At 41.7% G+C, this 17706-nt stretch overlaps 1 protein-coding gene across 3 annotated transcripts in view; it reads left to right on the top strand.

Moving 5' to 3' along the window:
• Positions 1-6378: 6378 nt before the first annotated feature.
• The window catches only part of PRRG1 (proline rich and Gla domain 1), a 54808-nt gene continuing 43480 nt past the window's right edge, over positions 6379-17706 (top strand). Inside the window, exon 1 of one of the 3 annotated variants that reach the window (XM_027887372.1) lies at positions 6379-6476. The gene's annotated coding sequence lies outside the window, so the exon portion shown is untranslated. Of the gene's footprint in view, positions 6477-7540; positions 7613-9135; positions 9177-17706 lie in introns of those variants that run through there. The other 2 variants (XM_027887451.1, XM_027887533.1) reach the window with 2 other exon arrangements.

Raw genomic sequence — 17706 nt, 5'->3', positions numbered from 1 at the left:
CCCAGGTCCTCATTTGTTGTCACCTGACTGCTGCACCCTGTTTCCATAAGCCAGGTCTACACCTTCATATTGCAGCTACACCCGTTCTGCATGCACTCAGTCCCTCATACCCATCTCCTCTTTTAATCAAAACATCTCATCCAACTTGGTTCAAGACACAAGACCTGGCCCAGTTCACTGACCCACTGCTATTGTCTTTACCTTTGCAAAACTACCCTTGCAAAACTACCACTTCCTAGTGGTCTGGAAACAGAAGCACAAACCAGTTGAGGCCCGAAGGTGTTGCTGGAGATCCCCTAGTCCAAATCTTTCCTCAGATCAGGTTGCTCAAGGTCATATCCAGTCACATTTTTAATATCTTCAAGGACTGAGCCTCCACAGCCTCTCCAGGCAGCCTGCTACAGTGTTTGACCTTCCCACCACCATGAAAAAAAAAAAAAAAAGTTAAATGGAATTTCCTGCATTTCAGTTTGTGCTATTGCTTCTTGTCCTGTCACCGGGCACCCTTGACAAGAGTTTGGTTTTGTCTTCTATGGGAAAAACATCCCATCAGATACTTAAACACACAGATAAGATTCCTCTGATCATTCCCTTCTCCAGAATGAACAGTCCCGGCTCCCTCAGATTCCCCAGACCCTCAGTTGTCTCCATGGTCCCCACTGGACTCTCCAAGTGTGTCTCACCAAGGTTCAGCAGATGGGAAGGATCGAAGGCCTCCATCAGCTGCTGCTGACACTCTGTCTGAAGCAGACCAGGGTGCTTTGCCACGAGGGCACATGCATTTACTGGGACTCCCAGGTCCTCTTCTGCCAAGATCTTTTCCAGGAGGTCAGTTGTGCAGTGTTTTTCCTCCCCAGGGAGAGGGCTTGTCACTTCCCATTGTTAGACTGCATGAGACTTGTGCTGGCCCATCCCTTCAGATTGCCAAGGTCTCTCTGAAAGGCAGCATATCCAGCTGGCCTATCAGTCACTCACTTCAAAGAGACCAATGCTCCCCAGAAAATAACTGAGGTCTTCTAAGCAGGTTTTCCATTTAGCAGAATTATAGCACAAAAGAGGATTTTGTTGCCACTGTGTTGTGAGAAAATTCAAGATGCGTGCTTGAGGACTGCACAGAGTAAGTGTTGTTCTCCTAAGTCTTTTATTTACCATCAGAAGGTACACAGGGCTGCATGTTATAAGATCACGTCAGTGGAATTCTGACAGTATGTAGTAACAAACTAAATAAATAAATTTCCAGCTTTTACACTTGAAATACTTGCTTTTTTTTTGTATGCTTGCCTTGTCACTAGATGTGTGTATCAGATCTATATTGTCAACAGCAGAACAAACTGTAAGAAAAAATGCGCAGCAAGGACGTTATTCTGTTGAGATGTTCTGGAGAGACACTTTAACCACAGAAATGAAATCTGAGTTGCTTGTGGTACAGGATAGTGAGTTGGCTAGAACATCCCTTTTAAACATAGCTGCTTATTGATTTTTTATATCAAATGGACTTTTAAAAGCTTTGCATGGTGTTATAAAATGTCACTCATCTATTTCCTAGTCTTCTTAAGAGTACGGAAATATATTCCAAAGTCACAGGATAGAGTCTAGCAGCGTGAATCCAAAATCACTTATTTCCACAAACATCCTGGGTACTGGAATTTCCCTAACAGTTGTCAGACTGTCCTTTAAGAACAGCATTATTTCATCAACTCTTTGTTTTATTTCTAGATGTTATGAATATTCTGATTATTCTCACATTCTTATCCATTAAGAAACAAAGTTACTTGGAAGCCCTGACTAGAAAGTTGCCTAGTTTGTTGTCCCAGTAGGGATCTGGGCATATCATAACGTAATCTTCAAATCGAAGATTACTGAAGATTACTGAAGGTCTGTAGACTGAAGATCTACAACTGTCCTAAATAACTTGAAGATTCATAGCATAAAATACTGGGGGAAGGCTTGGTTGCTACTGTGTAGGAAAGAACTGCACAGCTGAAAGGCACAATTTGTTTTTAAATATTTCCCTTTATTTGTTTTTCTTTTCCCCTTTATTGGTTTCAACACAGAAGAAATTATGAGATATGGAAATGCTCATGGTCAGAAAAATAATTGAAGCTCTTTCACAGGTGCCATATGGAGGCCACCAATCAAACTACAATATACATTATGAAAACAGTGCTATGGGACTCATATACATCCTGCTGTCTATACTGCAGTTACAGAACAGAAATACACTTGCAATTCTTTGTAATATTTGTCTTCGATCAATTGTACATTTGTGTGATCTACAGAGATTCAGGTGAATACATCCACAGATGCAAAATGGTGCTTTCTTAGCAATTCACAACACAACTGGGACACACACCAAAGCCTGTCAATGTTTGGGAAGGGAGTGGAGCAAGTCATCAATTAGTTTCTGAAAACACAAAGCCACTTAGATGTGAGCAGCCATTCAGAACACTAAACATTCCAATGTCGCTTTGTTGGAATAAAGAAGGATTATAAAAAAATCTAAAATGTTTGAATTGAGTTAATGTATTACACAGTGATATTTTAACACACTTGAAAACAGTCCAAGAGCGTAGAATTTGTTCATGTGCTGCTAGTTCTCACAGTGCACAGGGAGATGCTGAGTGCAGCCTGTTGGTATGAAGATTTTGTTTGGCAGCGCTTCAGTGCAGCAGCAGCCTTGGGGTCACGGCAAGGCTCCTTGGGAACACCACTCATCAGTGTTGCCAGTACTGACCGACTCCCCTGCCTAAGAGGCACCTTTAATGGGCTCTAAAGAGCAGCTTATTACTACCTACATGGCTGAGAGGAACACTGCTCCAGTCTGAGATCTCATGGTAGAGGGACTGGATGGGGGAAATGGCTGAATATGCTGGAAAATATGGCACAGTTCCCCACAGCGGTAATTGCTTCTTTGCATCCTGCATTCTTGCATTGAAACATCAGAAGTTTCAGAACTAGATGGCAAACCAAAATAGAGGGATAAAAGGAGAAGGGAAAGCTTGCGTTGTTTTCTTGTCATCAGAGTAACCCCCTTCGGTGCTGAAGTTTCTCATGTGTCAGGAGACGAGAAAAAGTCACAGAGCAGGAAACAGTGCGTAATGAGGACATTGGATCTGCATGTGACACGGCACTTTAGAAAACTCCCGGCTGTACATTTATTTGCCTTGCTTGATGACAAAGAAATAATAAACCAGTTAGATTTATATGAAAAGTGTGACATCCGGAGAAATGTTCCATTGCAGGGTACAAGTTAGCTGTGCAAACACAATGCACAGCACAAACAGGAAAACTGATATGTGGGTTTGAAAGACAGAACTCACAATACCCCTTGGCAGTAAATCACACTCTGTATGTTTTCCTTTGCTTTTATTCAAACAAGTTCTGTATGTAAAAGTGTCTTTACTCATATCATATTACACATGCAAAAAAATAAGATGACTTTGTAGTGTACACTTCCTTATATGCTGTGCCTAAATTTAGGGTATATACCAGAATATATCTTTCTAGAAAACAGTACAGTATCACAGGTATTGTGCTAGACAAAACTCTGCTTCTTTCCATTTTTTAAGTCTTCTCGGTTCTTTCACTGGAATAGCTTTTGAATCTCCATCTCCCTTCAGACGAAATACTTGTTTCTCCCACTCGTTATCCTGCTCCTGGGCTGCATGATAATGATAATTATTTCACCTCAGAAAGGTCTGGCTGGATTCTCACTTTTGTATCCCTTTCTTCATGACCCAGGAGTGAACCTCCTGAGGTACCCTGGACTTAGAAGCAACTGTGTAATTGCCCATGACAGTCTTTTTAAAACGAAATCCCTGTTTACTCTTAGAGATGAAAGCAGATATGAAATGAAAATTCAAATTTATTTGAATTATTCTGTACCATGACACAAGTTGGGTAAAAAACCCTGAGGTTTAAGGCTTTTTTTGAGAACTGAGAATTATTCAGCTCAACAGGAAGTTAGGACATTCAGGTGGGTTTACTACTGCTGTTCTCATGAATACTTAATTGTTTGTATGAAGTGAGACACGTCCAAGAAGAGGGACCCAAATGTTTCCCCACCTCATTTATTTAAAGTAGAAAAGCCAGGATTTGAATTAATTTTCAAAAATCCAAAGAAAGTACTTACACAGCAAAATTACTATCCCAATGCATCTCCTTCTATCAGAAAATTCCACTGTGGACCAAGTACCTCTCCCAGTTAAAATTTTATTAAATTATATCCTTAAAATTGGTTAATTTCTGAGGAAAAAGTCCACATAACTGTAAGATTCCGCAACAAGTTCTACTCAAGTATTGGTCTGCTTTTCTGCCTCCACTCCTTTCAGCAAGGCTCAGTGACAGTTTTCTCTCTTCCAATATAGCCATGACATTTCTTGTCCTCTTGCTCACAGTGTTTTCTAACTTTTTCATAGCCCTTTTGAGCTCTTGGCTCTCAGCCTTCACAAACAAACTGTGCAATGCATCTGGAATCAAGGAAGAAAAAACTGCATAATTATTAAGTTAAATATTGTCTCCTGACCCTTTCAAATAAATTTTTCATCTATTGCCTTTCCTGGTTATTTCCCAACCACCTGCTATTAAGTTAAACAGATACGGTTGAATACAGCATATTCAAACAACCTGTAGCAAGCATTAGTAAATTATTACAGGAAAACTTTCTGCTTCTTCAAGAAAGGCAAATGTAAATTCACTTCTCTTGGACACCTAACCTCTGATGGGGTGGCCTCTCTTTAAAAGAGCAGAGGTATTCTGTCTCCCATTATTTCTAGGGATTCAAATTTCTAAATAGTTTTGTCAAAGAACTGTCAGAAACATTAATCCAATTTCTTTTGTTTAAAACTTGATGGTCTCAGTGTCAGTTCTGACTTGGCATACACAAAAGCATTAACTTTTATTATAGGTCAAGATCCATTAAAGAAGCTGAGACACGTCGGATCTATTGTAAACTGTGTCTCACCTTTCCGCTCCCTCAACATTTCTGTGATTGTACTATAACCTCATTCCTTTTCTGATGATTGTCAGATGTCTGTTAATATAAAATTAAAGGTAAAAAGTACTGCTATACAACATAGTAATACTAAAACTTGAAGCCACAGAGTATTGAATATGAAGACAGCAGCTATGTAAACTTCAAAAACCGCTGCATATTTATAGAGAGCTTCACAGAATAAATGGTATTTTATGCTCCACACCATTTAGACCTCAATCTTTCTTCTGGCAAGCCAAGCTGTTATTTCTGTGAATCGTTCCAAAGTAATTTATAACCAGGCCAATGCATCACCGACACCAGCACCTTTGAAGTCAGGTAGGGATTATTCATTTACCGTGAATTTTCTGAGGAGCTTTATCCTCTTTCCATACACAGCCATTAAAAATCAGAGGTAAAAATAAAGGTGCTGGTCACAAACAAAAGTAAGCTATCAAACTCTCTGGTTTGAGAGAGTTTGGTATCAAATGAATTCTGGGCAGTGCAAAAAGCCAATTAAATTTTTAATGTGGAACCTTCAATTTTTAATGTGGAACATAAGGGGGGTTTAGGGTTCCTGAAATGCTCCTTCCAAGGAAGTGAGATCCAAGCGCACCCAAAAGCCCAGAGCTCTGGGAAAACAAGCCCAAGGGTCCGTGCAACCACCCTTGGGGACACACTGAAGGAGAAAATCACGAGTTTTGGTGTAATTTTTAGCTCTCCATGGAAGACTGTATGTACCGACGTGTGTGTGTGTGTGTGTGTGTGTGTGTGTGTGTGTGTGTGTGTGTGTGGGCGCCTGTGTGTAGTGTGTTGCTTCTCTACAAGAAGAATAGACTGCGTGTATCTTCATCCATGCTGTACATTAGGAGGAATTTCTCCTCCTAAATAAAGGGTGATTAAACACTGGAACGGGCTGCCCAGGGAGGTGGCGGAGCCACCGACCCTGGAGGTGTTTAAGGATGGACTGGACATGTCACTCAGTGCCATGGCCTGGTTGACGAGGTGGTGTTCGCTCATAAGCCGGACTGGATGACCTCAGAGGTCTTTTCCAACCTAACTGATCCTGCGATTCTGTTATACACACGAACTGATACAAACTCTAAGACTGCAAACGCCTTGCGCGGGTGGGTTCAGCCGGGCAGCTGTGAGGCGACCACCGGGATCCGCTGGGGCTGCAGCCGCGGGAAGGTCCCGATGGGGGCGGCTGAAGAGATCGGTCTGCCCGGGCCAGGTCTGGAAGGGGCCTCGGCTGAAGGCACGGGGGAGCAGAGGGGCGGCGGAGAACGGGAACGGGAATGGGAATGAGAACGGGAACGGGCAGGAGCTCCCCCGGGTTGCCCTCGGTCTCTCCCCGTCTCACGGCCGCCCCCGGGCTGCCGGGCGCATGCGCGGAGGCGCCGCCCGCTCCTCCGAGCGCGCAGCGGGAGCTGTGGCGGCAGCGCTGGGACAGCCCGGCCCGGCACCCCCGGCCCGGCTCCGGAGCTTCGCCCGGGCGGCGGCGGTGAGTGCGGGGTGTCCGCGGGGGGAACAGGGGCTGCCCGGCGAGGGGAGCGGGGGGAGCGGCCGGGGCGGTGCCCGGCGGGTGCGCCCCGGGGCGGGGGTCCCGCGTGGGGGCTGCGCGGGGAGACCCTCGGAAGGGAGCGAGGGTGGAACGTGTCCCGGCGCCCCTCGCCGAGCTCCGGGAGCCGCCCGGAAAACTTCTCTTAGAGGGGTTTTGCCGTTTCCAGTTAAGCCGGGGACGAAAACGTGTGCACTGTAGCGAACAAAGGAAGAATCCTGCGGAGTTTGTCTTTCGGGAGAGGTTAGTGGCTGTCTCCGAGACAGGCAGCTGATACGTTTTTCTCTGAAGTTTCAAAAAACGCCACCACCGAAACAAAGCCGCGGCCATCTGAAGTTTTCGTATTCCTGTTAAAACTCTGTGCGCTTTGGGCAGGGTCACCCCCAGACCCCGCCCGTGTTTGGGCTGCCGTGCCCGGGGCAGGGCTGAAGCCGGAGATGCTGGGGATGGGAAGGGGTGTTTGGGGAACGACCCCGACCCGGGGTCTCATGGACCCTCTCCCAGGCCTGGAGCTGGCAAGGGGACAGTGTATTCACATCCACAGGAAACAGCAGGGGCAGGGGGAAGCCTCGGTGTGATCGCAGTTGAATCTGGGATTCAGTGTTGCATTGGTTGAGGGGTGAGAGAGCAGGCGGTGGCCAAGGCTTGTTGGGAACAAAACGGTGAGGAATGGGGCCCGGGAAGAAGACTATTTTAAGTTTTCATCGTTAAGTCCGGAAAGAGAAGAGGGACAGTTATGCAGATGTTGATATTCTAGATTAAAATCCAGACCTTAAATTTATTATTACTATTGGCTGTTGCTGTCACTGAAGTCGTGCTTTTTCTACTGCCTGGGCTGCTCGTTGCCACCCTCTGTGCCATCCTCTCCCCATGCTTGGCACCATTGTTTATCCAGCAGTGGAGTGAAGTGGCACAGAGCATTACCCACAGATTCACAGTGACCTTATAAACACTTTCTGATTAACCTAGTTAGTGATCACGCCTATTTCTCTGCACTGCCATCAGGGAGCTTATACTGGCTCAAGGAAACGTGTGATGGGGAGGGAAAGAGTTTATTTTTGTCGTACTTAAATGAGTAGGTATGTATATAAATATTTTTTTAATGCATAAACATAGGCAGAGACAGACCTGTGTAAAGGGGTTGTGCAACTGTGATGTTGAGCATTCAGGCTCGTGTGTTGAACAGAGGGAGTGCCATTGATAAAGCAGTTGTGGGGGAGGTTTACAAGTGCAAGAGGTAAGAGCAGTCTGAGGAGCCTTAGCCAGTAAAAGTGAGTGAGATTGCAAGAGTAGTTCTTGCTGCACCAGGGGAATGAAATTAGAAGCCAGAGAAGAGGGGACTGGGAATTTATGAGCACTGGCTGGAAACAAAAGTGAGATTTTTAGTCATGTATTCAGCCATTTCATTTCAACCTTTCTTAGACTAGAAAACTTTATTTCCCAAACAGACTAGGCTAGAGTCTGGGATTCCTGAGTATCTGTTTTCTAGGAATTAGCAAATAACAAGAAATTCTGTGGTGAAACATCCATTTCTCACACAAGTTCATCCAGAAATTTGTCCAGCTAATATATTAGCTCAAAACAGCAAAGCATTGCATCTGGTTATAATGCAGGTGTTGAGATTATAACTTGGTGACATCAGTTTTCTTTCATTAGAAGTTGCTAGTTACACACGGTCACAGTAACTATACTAATAGTGTCATCTCCAGAATGACCCAAAAATGGAGAACTGAAGTTCTTAACTTTAATTCAGCCTCTTCATACATCCAGACTGAAATACAGTTTTCTATTAAGTAATAACATATTGTTTATTGTGTAAAAAAATCCTGTTATACTCAAGGTATTAAAGAGATGAAGTATTTTGGTCTCATCCTTATTAATTTGGTTGTGTGAGGTCGAGACATTTTCTGAATGTGACTCAAATCTGCATCAAATTCTGCTTTAACTATGGAATCCCAAATTTCCTCGTGTCTTCTGTTGTGCTTATCACCTTGGTACCTCAGTACTTGACAGATTCCCCCCGTAAATGACAAAACTCTCCTAAGACATCCTCCCATTCCACATGAAGAATGAAAGATAAAATTATGAAGACCAAATTTGGTCCAGGTAGGATCTGATCTTTTTCAGGGCATTGAGTTCAGTGTCCTGGTTTATACTGTACAGGTGCAAATAAACTGAATATCTAGTCTAAGCTTATGCTGCTTTTGCAGATCAAGAACTCAGATTTTGGGAGAGGCATCTCTAAAAAAATGTATGTGGTTGGTGTCCACTTTGAAACAGCATTTTTAGGTAATTTATCTAGTCATGAATGAATTCTATGGCAAAAGCACGATAAAATATACTTCAGGACACTGTTAACTTATTTTAGAACTACAGCATTGTGAACATTTTGGTTTTCTCTGTCATTTTAAACAGCTCCCTTTTCCCATGATTGTCTTGTCCATCATTTTGTTCATCCCTACCTCTGTGACATCCCTCACTTGTGATAGTGTAACCATTTCCATATTCATCTGATGAGGCAGATCACAAAATTATTCGAGTTGGAAAAAACCTTATCTGACTTACTTTGACTCTTTCCTGGCTCTTAGAAACAGCTGGATGGGCAGGGAACAAGAAAGGTGGTTGGTACCACTTACCCCAAGTATGAATACTGGGAAAAAACCTAAGCCATTTTGCCCTTCCACTTCCTCTTCTATTATTCCAGTAAATCTTTTGTTCCTCATTTCTTTCCATTTACTCAGCAAATGACACCAGATTTCCTATGGGCAAGAATCTTAAATTTTTTTGCGCATCCTGTTGACAGCTTTTGCTTTCAGATTCTCAACTCAATCCTGAACTTTGCTGCTGGTTTTCATCCTTCTCCTGCATGAATTCCCATCAGCTGTGTTTCCAGGATGCTGCCTTTCTCTGGCTGGTGTTTCTTTAATGGTTGATTTGCTTCAGCCTCCAAAGACAATCTGATTTCTTCCCCCACCCTTGCTTCCTCTCCTCTTCCACATTATAAACAAAAGCACTTGCATTATGCAGTAGAGAACCCTACAGAGCTGGCAAGGGAGTGGACTGAATGACCTAATGTCTCGCCTCTGTTCTCCTGCCAGCTATTTTTGAGTTCAGATCTTGGTAACTATTTGACCTTTTAAAGTCTAATCTGACAATACCCAGCCCTTTCCTTGTTTACCCTTGTTTGGTTTATTGATTTTTGTTAAACAAAATTTGATGTACATTTGTGAGGTCTGAAATACACTTAACCCATTCTTTCCTTTGCCAGCACTTTTGATGGTATTGATTATCAACTAATCTGTGTTCCAATCAAGATTGCTGACTACCATTATTAAAATAGCTACATTTCAAAAGTGAAGCCTGTCTTCATACTGGAAGGTAAAGAAATTACATCCTAACCACCTAAAATCACACCATGGATTTTGCCTTGCTTAGGTAACATATTTGTTGAGAGCTATTTTATATGTATTTCAGACTCGCTTATATTTAGTGTTAGATAATCATTATGTAAAATATCTTTAATTTTGGATAAAAATTACACATAAAATCAGACAAGAAATATATTTGTACAGCCCAGCATATTGGAGCTAGCATCCAGGGCTGAGATTCCTGGATAGTACAGTAGCACAAGTGCTGCCCATTTTCAAACCAACAATGCTGCTTTGTCTAAATATTTTTTTGAGAGTAGATGTCTTGACATGGAGGAGAGACTCTGCAATTGCATCTTGAAAGATCTTTGAGGTTCCTTGCCTTTTACACATCACACTGTGTTGTGTACCTGCTCAGTGGAATGTTTCATTTAAAGCATTAAATCAGCCTTCTCATGTCCCTTTTGAAATGACTTTTGAAGATTGTCATGTCATGTTCTAAGGTCACACACTCAACATATTTCCAGTTTTTCATTTTAGTTGTCAGTCTGTACCACTGTGATTACTCCCAAGAGTGGTCAAATTAAGTGATGCTAAAATCCAGAGAGGCCACGTGAAATGTAGGACTGGAGTAGTTTATTGTAGATAAAGCTTCTTAATCCTGCTGAAGTGCTGATTTTATTGCTTGCCTGAAACTGCAGAACATCTATATTTTCCAGAACTGTAGGGTAGGTGAGATTTTTTTGTTTGTTTGTTTGTTTACACCAAGATGTTATACCCTTTTGTTGTAATTCTGGATGTTCCTGTTTTGCCAAGCTCTTTGTGATCCTGTAGTGTAACAATGGATGCCATGGACCAGTTTCAAGACTCACTTTAGAGCAATTCCTTGTTAAAATCTCTGTTGCTAAATTAACTGTTTAACTTAACTGCCTAAACTGCAATATTTATTATAATTAGCTGTGTTTCTAACTGTTTCCTACTTGACGTTAAAGAATGACTCAAAGTGTGAATTTGTCAGCTCACTGGTGCGAGGCAGTTTATGGAATTCTGCCAGGAAAATTCATGAATGATGTCTTCATCAGACATGTGAACCTTAGCACCTGGCTGGACCCCCAGGTTTATCAGTGAGCTGTTGACTGACCTTGTGTGTATTCTCTGGCTTTTATTTGCAGACTTTTACTCTTCAACTTATTTGCCAAATAAACCTAGGAGGAGAAGCAACTTTCTGTTTTAACTTTCAATCCCCAGCGTTCATTCTCATGGCTACGGGGAAGGGCTAAATGAGGTTTCAGCAGCAGGATTATCAGCTAAATCTCTTGCTGCTTTTCGTGTAGGTTTCTCCTGTGGCAGCTGAAATTAGCACGGTCCATGACATTTCATTTCAGTACTGCTGAGCAGCTCTGAGTATCAGAAATGGAACGGACTCACTGTACTATTTTCTGTTTGTTACTCCTGGTTGTCAGAGCTGCAGGCAGCAGCAAAATAAAGGCATGGCACTCTGAGTGTGTAGCTGGGTAAGCAGCTTAACTGATCTAAGCTTCTCCTGCTGCCTGAAAACAGGAGTTCTTCCTTTTCCACTCCATCCTTGCCAGGTTTTGTGTTTTGACTGCTTCCCTTGTGCTGGCACTAGCACTCTTAATGCTCTGCAGTCAACTGAACCAGGGAGCTGATCTCTTTTATTGCAGAACAAGCATCCTGACACACATGCACATGAAAAGCTGGGGGCTGCCAGCCAGAACTTGTGCTGACTCGGTGGAAGTGAGTCTGTGTGTCTGTGTGTGGGGGACCACCTTCTCAGAGAGCAGCTTTAGCTGGGATTGATGTGAGTGCTGATTCCAGAGCCATCAGTGAAGCAGCAGGGTGTCAGTGTCTTCCTCTGCTGACATCTTTGAAGAACAGCAGCAAACAGCTCAAGAGGGAAGGTACAAGCAAGTCCCTCAAAAGGGACAAGAACTCGGTGAACAGACCAAGGGGTCAAAGTCAGAAAGTGAGAAGAAAGGTGGACAAACTTGTTTTCCATGGAAAGGCCAGTTAAGGTGAACTGTAAAGAAGTGCCCAACTACAAGCTCATCTGTAGCTGTGTCAGATGGAAGTATCAAAGCACTTTCACTGTGGCTGTTCTTTAGGAACTCTTGGCAAAGGTTTGGTCAAAGTTTTCATCTCAATGTAAGAAAGAAATTTTTTACAGTGAGATCAGTCATTTACTGGAACAACCTGCCCAGGAACATGGTGAAATCCCAGTGACTGCAGTTTTCCAGGATGCAGCTGGACAAGGATGGTAGATAAATCTCTACAACAGGGCTCCCTTTCTCACAAAAAGTTGAACCAGACAAATCTTTCAAAGTTCCTTCCAACCTGGGCTGCACTGTGATTCTATGAAATTTCGTGGGGGTGATCTACACCAGAAACACAAAAGGTAGAGATGTACCAGCTGATGAGCAGCGTGTCTAGGAATTCTCCAGTGACTTCTTCAGTGAACACGAGTGAATGAGTTACCAGATCTAAAAAACAGCAGTGATGTATTTCTTTGTATTAGAAGACTCCTCCATGTTCTCTGCGTGGAGAGTTTCCATGTGTTCAGCTTTGTGGAGGTGTGGGGGAACACCCTTTAAATCTTCAAGAACAAAATGTCTGACATTTTACATTCTGTAGAGGATCTGTCAATTGTGAATGAAGTTTTCAAGAGCTAACTTTATTTTAATTCTGTTTATGCTTTTGACACAATTGAGATAAATTCTGTCTTCAAATACAGTTGATTGCACACATGCAAATTTGGCATATCAGTGTTAGGAACTCTAATATGTGTAAAATTTTTTTGCCCTAAGTCTTTTAAAACAGATTTCTAAAGCGAACGTCCTCTGCATTGTTCTTGTTACATACTTTTTTGTGCTTCCTACTCGGGCAGAATGGGTATTGTACTGAATCACTTCATAAGGAGTAGAAGAGCAACAGTAGAATTATTGTTTTAGTTTTGGGAGCTGCACTTGTGTTATCACAGTGCTGAAAAGCACAGAAAACTCTTTATAAATATGACCTGATATTGGTAGTTCTGTGACTGCTGGAACTCATGCAGCTTTGTTTTGTATGGATTTATGCTGTGTGATTGATCAGCTGTGACTTAAGAGCTTTACTGGGATATTTATTTCTTCATAAATGATAGTTTGAATTAGATGTTAATTCATCTTCCAGTCTTCTCTCAAGCTACAGTGTTCAGAGTGCCTCCATGCTCTAGACCAGTGTGCTTTCTTTAGGAAAACTTCCTTGAATTAAAGGTTTTCTGCAGTTCTGTTGTAATTGATTGGAAAGGGCCAGTGAGTAAAGTTGTTGGACCTGGAGGACAACACAAAGCCCTGAATGAAAACCATCATGAAATAGAAAAACTGTGTTAACACCCTTTGAAAAGAAATACTGTTGATGTTTTCAGTTTTTGCATTTTTAGTAATTCTTGCAGAATTACACCCGTTTAAAATAAAAATTCATCCTTGACTTCAGTCTTACTAAACCAAATGTAATGTGTGTTTTAGAGGCTACAAGGTAGCTAAGGAGGGATGCAAAACCAGCTCCCTGAGAGGTTAGCTTTGGTGGCAGTTACAGTCTGGAAAGTTCATGTTTCCTTTCTGCTGCTGTTCTAGAGAGGAAGGGGGTAGAGGAGAAGAGGGAGGTTGGTGGGAGGGGGCAAAGCTCTGTTGCAGAGCACAGAACTGCATCAGCCCACATCGGGGGGGGGGCTGATCCTCAGGAAGGAGTGGGTATCCGTGGCAGGAAAGGAGGTAAAATTCCTTGACTCCTCTTCAAGGAGCCAAAACATCATGTGTAAGCCAAACACGTTAATGAGCTGGAGTACTTTTGGGTGTAGGTTTGTTCAAATCCTACTCAGAAAAAATTAAGTGCAATGCAGTAAAATAGTGTGTATCTTAATGTATTTAGAAATCCAGGTAAAGTTGATGTGAGGGGTAATGGATATGAGTGTTGAGAGAGGGAAAAGGGAAATAATAGTATTTTAAACATTTTTTTCCATGTTTTGTAGGGCCGTTTACCCTTCTGTTTTACTGCAGCTTTTCTTTGGATTCTGGTGGTGTACAACTTTTGTGCACTCTCTTTATGCAATTTTCCAGTGTGATAGAAAATTTAATAAAATCTGCAAAGGAGTTGTGCCTCATTATCTTTTCCCTAGTTACCATATAATTCAATAAGATGAAAAATGTGTTTATGACTCTTTCATAACTTCTATGCAATTTGATTTTTGGTTGACTGGAAAATCCCATTAAAACATGCTCTGAAATGTGGTCATGTATGCATTGCTTAAGGGGAGGACAGGCAGGGTGGAAATTTATATTGAAGCGTGCTGACGGTGCGTGAATGCTTGGAAGAGAAGGCTTTGTCTGCACATTTCTCTAGTTTAGTGTAGCACTTCACAAAGAAATTACTTTTTATTGGGTTTGGGTTAATTTTTCTCAAATAGATGAGGAGTTAGATGTTGGCCTACGAAATAAGTGCTAAATGCAATATCTGTACAGAGCAGTATATTTGCCTCATCGCAGAAAAGCAAAATAAACTTTACGGAGAAATAGGCTTATGTTTGCCATAAAATTATTGCAACGCAAAACGAAGATACCAATGCGAATTTATCCAAGTTTCTTTTCACAACAAAAATGCACGTTCTGAGAGCTAGAATCTTCCTGGGATTCTTTAATAGCTACTTGAAAAATACTGGTAGTTTAGAGGGAAACTGATTTTCAAAAGTAGCTATTGCTTCTTGCCTTTCACAGTGTTGTAATAATTTAAGGGAAAACTTCAGTGAATTGAGGATAATCTTTTTCTAATGTATGGAATTGTCAGGTCTCTATGAAAAGAGCAGACCTGAATATTGGATACAGTTGGAGGCTGAATTTTGTGCAGCCAGTTTGTGTTATTGGAAAATCCGTAAGAGGTATTATTTGTGACACCAAGGTCATGGGTTTGCTTTATAAGCTGTGTTGGAGAAGAAAGTGTATAAGAGTTTCAGAGCAGGATAAATGGTACATTGTTAGCTTTGATCTTGTGACCGTCTGTCAGTGGACAAACACTGTACCTGCAGTGAAATTACATTTTTTGTGAATGAACTGTGCCCAGATACTGTTGCTTGGCCCTTTTCTCTCATGCCTGGAGAGATACAATCTGAAGTAAAGGTAGCATTCTTTTTACTTTTTTATGTTTTATTTCTTTCCTCCCTAATCCATAAGTACTTTTAAAAGGTAGAAGGCACTGTTATAGTCTACTTTCTGCTTATTCTGAAAGTTTTGATGTGTTGATTTGGGAGACCCAGAGCCAATGAAAAGGGAGATTGTAGATAGTAAGTAGGTTCTGTTCAAGAGACCACTTGCCATTTATCAGCTCAGTTTCTGGTTGTGTGGTGATATTATGTGCTGATAGAGACTCCACTGGTCCTAATCCAGTTTAAACCACTTTGGAGAGGAACTGGATGTAGTTGTTGGGCACTGAACTGCTTCCCTGCTTTCATAGCCAGGTAGTTACCAATAAAAGGTTACAATTAGATCAGCTCAAAGTCTACCTTCTCTGAACTGGGGGTTTTGTTATGTGGTGATTACTTAAACACAGAGGATATTTTCTTTTTTTTCTTCTTCTTCTTTCCATATAAATAGTAACATGTAATTTTTAATCTCTACACAATCCAGTTTTCAACTGAAGTTGACTGTTCCTCAGTTTGTTGACTGCAAAGCATCAGGAGATGGTCTGAACTACAAAATGAAAGTTGGCTTGATCATCATTTACAAAACAGATGCAGACATTTAATTTGTATGAAAACAGAGACAAAATAGGGAAAGAAAATTAAATGAATGCACATTCAGAGCATCTAATTTAGGGAGGCTGTTGAGTGAAAACGTGGTATAAAGAAAACATTCTGCAGCAAATCTGATATAGGTCATGTGGGGTTTTTTCTTGAAAAGCATTAGCAGGTCCACTGATTGTTTTATCTTACTATAAATTTAAAAATGCTTGATAGTTATTCAATAAGCAGCTGTCACTAGTATAACATAAGATTTTATCAATATCTTATTTAACACTTCAGCCACCTTTAAATGCACGGCAAAAGGATCATGCAGTTTCTCCGACTTCTTGTGTATTGACCTTGTGTTTTACTTTATGATCTTAGAAGCTGGTAACATTTTGGAGAGGAACTTACTATAAATATTGATAATGGTGATCATAAACTGTGTGTTAATTTTGTAATCTGTAATTGCAAGTTTCCAGTCTTTGGGTGTGTGGACAATGTGCTTTTTTATTTGTGGAGGTTTTGGGGAAGTGAGGAGTGGCCATGTTTCCTCCTGGTTCCCAGATTAGGTATCTGTGTGTGTGTCTTTTTCTGGTGTTTCGGAGCAACCACTCTGGTATTTCTGGTTTTTGGCCTGTGGTATCCTGTGTATTAGCAGTATTTAATTTCCACAGTAAGAACATAACATATGAATTCCAGAGACAGAACATAGACTGAGATGCAGAAACACTATTAACTGTGGTGAAGGTTTTTGGTTTTGAGAAGCTTTTTATGTTTGGTTTGGGTTTTTGCTCAAGGGAGAGCCTCATGTTACCTTTGTTTTTGTCAAATAATTTTATAGCTTTGTAGAAAGTTTTGCCAGATATTCACAATCACCCCACAACAACCTTTGGCTTTTTCCAGGGGAGTCATTTACAGAGTTTCCTTCTTAATGTTTTGAGTGCAGTCATACAGTACACATTGAATGTATCTCTAGTAGCATTTTGGTTCAGACTGGGAGTGTGCTTGGAAAGCAAATCTCCCAGTTGTCACCACTTACTGTGCTTTGGTTTGTGCTGCAGAATCATTTCAAAGCTCTCAGACTAAATTATTTTTGGATGAAGGTAAACCAGAAGATGCTCTTCAAGAGCACATCTGCTGCAGTCCCACTGCCACAGGGTGCTGAGCTCATGGAATGAAACTGGAGCCACCCCAAAGTAAAATTCTCGACCTGTATTATGTCAATAGTGTCCTCAGCGCCAACTGTTTTGTTCTTCAGGTGCACTCCTATTGCTCTGCATTCCTAGCTAATGTGACTGTAGTCCTGGATAGAGATAATTATTATGCACTTAGAGGTAATTATTCTCGGCCACTGTAATTGCTTCAGATAAAGAGTCCAGCTATTCAAGCCTTGGTTAGGATAGACGATATCCAGGTGTCTGACAACCTGAGTTTGATTTGGAAGCTGAGACTTAAACAGTAATTAGGTCAGGGAGCACCAGAGATATAATGAAGCTGTTTTCCTGGTTTTTTTACCTTTTGACCTTTCCTGCTTTATTAATCTGAGTTCTACTCCATTCTCTAACTGGCCCAAATTACCACAATATTCTGACACCTTGTATGTGCTGTCAGCAGCTCTTTCCCTCTTCTCACATCTTCAGCTTATCTGAGTTCCCACCTAGCAAAGGGCTGTGCAGGCTATGGCTGGTCCTGAACAGAGTATTATGATTCATAGAATCATAGAATAGATTGGGTTGGAAAAGACCTTCAAGATCATCAAGTCCAACCCCTAATCCAACTCCAATTACTATATCATGGCACTAAGGGCCACATCCAATCTCTTTTTAAAAACCTCCAGGGATGCTGAATCCACCACCTCTCTGGGTAGGCCGTTCCAATGCCTGATTACCCTCTCTGTAAAGAATTTCTTCCTAACATCTAACCTAAACCTCCCCTGGCAGAGCTTGAGCCCATGTCCCCTTGTCCTGTTGTCGGTTGCCTGGGAGAAGAGACCAACCCCCACCTGGCTATAACCTCCCTTCAGGTAGTTGAA

The sequence above is a fragment of the Empidonax traillii genome, unplaced genomic scaffold (assembly GCF_003031625.1).
Source record: "Empidonax traillii isolate 1590-97213 ecotype Southwest subspecies unplaced genomic scaffold, ASM303162v1 scaffold1:size7828297, whole genome shotgun sequence".
In the NCBI taxonomy this organism is placed as follows: Eukaryota; Metazoa; Chordata; class Aves; order Passeriformes; family Tyrannidae; genus Empidonax; species Empidonax traillii.
Note: the sequence above shows the minus strand (reverse complement) of the source record. Positions and strands in the feature narration are given on the sequence as shown.